At 35.7% G+C, this 2,808-nt stretch overlaps 1 protein-coding gene and 1 long non-coding RNA gene across 5 annotated transcripts in view; one reads left to right on the forward strand and one right to left on the reverse strand.

Annotated features, from left to right (window-relative positions):
• The window catches only part of LOC128249894 (uncharacterized), a 25,933-nt gene that overhangs the window by 3,925 nt on the left and 19,200 nt on the right, over positions 1 to 2,808 (reverse strand). The gene's annotated exons all lie outside the window — the stretch shown is intronic.
• The window catches only part of LOC106875519 (uncharacterized), a 26,623-nt gene continuing 23,977 nt past the window's right edge, over positions 163 to 2,808 (forward strand). For 2 of the 4 annotated variants that reach the window (XR_001410128.2, XR_001410130.2), the window contains exon 1: positions 163 to 266. The gene's annotated coding sequence lies outside the window, so the exon portion shown is untranslated. Of the gene's footprint in view, positions 271 to 2,808 lie in introns of all 4 variants that reach the window. The other 2 variants (XR_008266032.1, XR_008266030.1) reach the window with 2 other exon arrangements.

Genomic DNA, 2,808 nt, shown 5'->3' on the forward strand with positions numbered 1-2,808 from the left:
TATATATATATATATATATATATATATTTACATATACATAAATACATATATATATATATATATATATGTTCGTGTATGTGTGAATATATTCATTGGCTGAATAGTCTATGACGTCACAAAAAGGAATAACATTGATTTATGTCATTTTTTTATAATATAAATATGTGTGAAATTTGAAACGTAACAGATAGTGCCGTACAAGGATTTAGATCCTATAAGGAACTTCGGAATGAAAGCTACAATAAGCATGTGTTTACTCATTCTCTGTAGGTAACTCTATTGGACGTTGAATTTTTCCCAGAAACAAAATCTATTTAAAATTACCATATGATCTACTTAAACAAACAGCGTATGTTTTTTTCACAACCATATGTGTAAAGACTGATATTCAAACACCGAAACACACCCCCACACATGCACACACATTCACACACACACATAAACAAAGTCACACAGGTGAACGCTATATTTCGTTATCTGCCTCTCCATGTGTATATGAATGGGCATGTGTATGTCTGAGTGTATATGTATTTGCAAGTACGTGTGTTTGTGAAATAATGCATCGATCTTTTTAAAAAAGTTACGTTCCTATCATTGCGTGTTCGTTTCTTTTTCGCATCTGATAAATGTATATTATGGGACTGTTATTTTGACTAGTTGTGTCTATTTATCAACCGATGAGAAACATCGACATCGCCGGATCCTTCTGGACCAGGCGTTAAGCGTCGCACCCGTGAGGACTCGATGCTAGCCGTGAAGTGATCTTAGTGCAACTAAAATAAATTAATACTAAAATCATATATTTCTCGCACACAGAGACGCACATGTACTCATACAAACACACATATATATACATAAATGGAAATTCCTGTCTGTCTGCCTGTCCATCGGCCTGTTACAATCTAGCTGCCCAGACCATGGAAGCGATCTCCACCAAACCTTTTGAAATGACATCTTGTTCAATTATAGGCTAATAGGATTTCAATAAAAATTGATGACGGACTGCGGGGTTGGGTTATTACATGAGAAAATGACAGCTGTGCAATAGTGTTAGGTTCAGGGAATCATGGCATAATGAGCGAGGCTATGTATCCCTGCTCGGTATGTGGTGAAGCAATTAACTGACCTCTAATTATAATTATGCTTATAATTATTGAATATTTGTATAATGTTATCTATATTTCGCCATGAAGACATGAGCGAAATTAACAGCTATGGGATTACCGGGTGCTAAAATCTTTGTCCAAACTTTATTGTGTTGCTTTGTAACACAAATCGCAATAATCTAAAGAGAAAATTATTTGATGGAATAGATTTGTTTGACCCCTTTGCGAAATTATGTAGGCATATTTGTCGCCTGTCATTGTGGCCAATATTGAGATATAAGGTAGAAACATCCAGGGTTACCAAAAAACAGTTCCCGACATGACCCTGGTGTTTAAAAAAAACGTAGTTGATCTCAGACACAAAAGCAAAAGTATCCCGAATATAAGGAACTTTATCCTTTTGTGACAAGGCGGAGTAGAAACCCGCCATTCCAAAAACTTGGATGTACATTCATATCCGCTGCAAATTGGGCGCATTGGAGGAAATCTTTTGAACGTTCTGTGTATTTTAGGAAGACCATAAAATACAGATGTTCTTTCTGACCATAAATTCCGGATTCTGCATTATTACTGAATTTGTTTACTCCCATTTTCAGAATTATTTTGCCAAGTCCCTCTCTGCAATTGTGTTTTGGGTTGACAGGTAATACTTCATATGAAGTCTTGTTATTTAGAACGGCTTCACAAACCGGAATACACTCGCTGTTCTCCCTAATTACGTTAGCATCTCCCATACCCGCCATTTTGATAACAATAGAATCATTATCAGTTAGAGGTCGTAGTGCGTAACGATGGGAATTTGTGAGATTATTCCAGTATTTCTTCCCACTTGTTTTAAGGATATTTTAAAAGCCTGTATTTTCTTGTTTCCTCTTTTTTTCTGTCTTTGTGTTCGCCTGTTATAAAATTGTAACTGAAAGACTGATGATGTCCTTCCATCACCGTGTGGACGCTGGTTGCTCTCGTTCATACTTTAAATTTAAATTTCTATAATTTTGAATTTTTATCACTTCTTATGTTGAACTTCACAAAGACAGGCTTACTGTCGTAATATCGTTCAGCCAATAACATATCTATTAGAAACCAATCGCTTTCTTCACGTTGACTATCATTATTATTATTATTATTATTATTATTATTATTATTATTGTTAGTAGTAGTAGTAGTAGTGGTAGTAGTAGTAGTAGTAGTAGTAGTAGTAGTAGTAGTAGTAGTGCCTTCGCATAGTTTCTAACGCTGGAGATGTACTACAGTGTCAGCTGTTCACTACCAGTGCACTATAATAACACATCCTACTTAACGAGCACCTTCCGGAGTATTCGAGCGGTTCCAAGCAGTGCTGTTTTCTACAAGTGCTCAACCCTTGTTGCAGCCCCTATTTGTTCCACGTAAATCTCGAGATTTTGGCCCACCATTCCCAGGGCTCCGGCAATTTATTATTATTATTATTATTATTATTATTATTATTATTATTATCATTATTATTATTATTATTATGATTATTTAATCTATTTTAATTCAGCGAACTGGTAAACTTGTTAGGACACCGTACGAAATGCTTAGCAGATTTTAGTCCTTTACCTTCTGAATGGAAATTCCGACCAGGTCCACTTTGCCGTTCAGCCTGTCAGGTCGATAAAATAAGTAGGAGCTGAAGCGAAGAAGAAGAAGAAGAAGAAGAAGAAGAAGAAGAAGGAGGAGG

Source organism: Octopus bimaculoides, chromosome 18 (assembly GCF_001194135.2).
Source record: "Octopus bimaculoides isolate UCB-OBI-ISO-001 chromosome 18, ASM119413v2, whole genome shotgun sequence".
Lineage (NCBI taxonomy): Eukaryota > Metazoa > Mollusca > Cephalopoda > Octopoda > Octopodidae > Octopus > Octopus bimaculoides.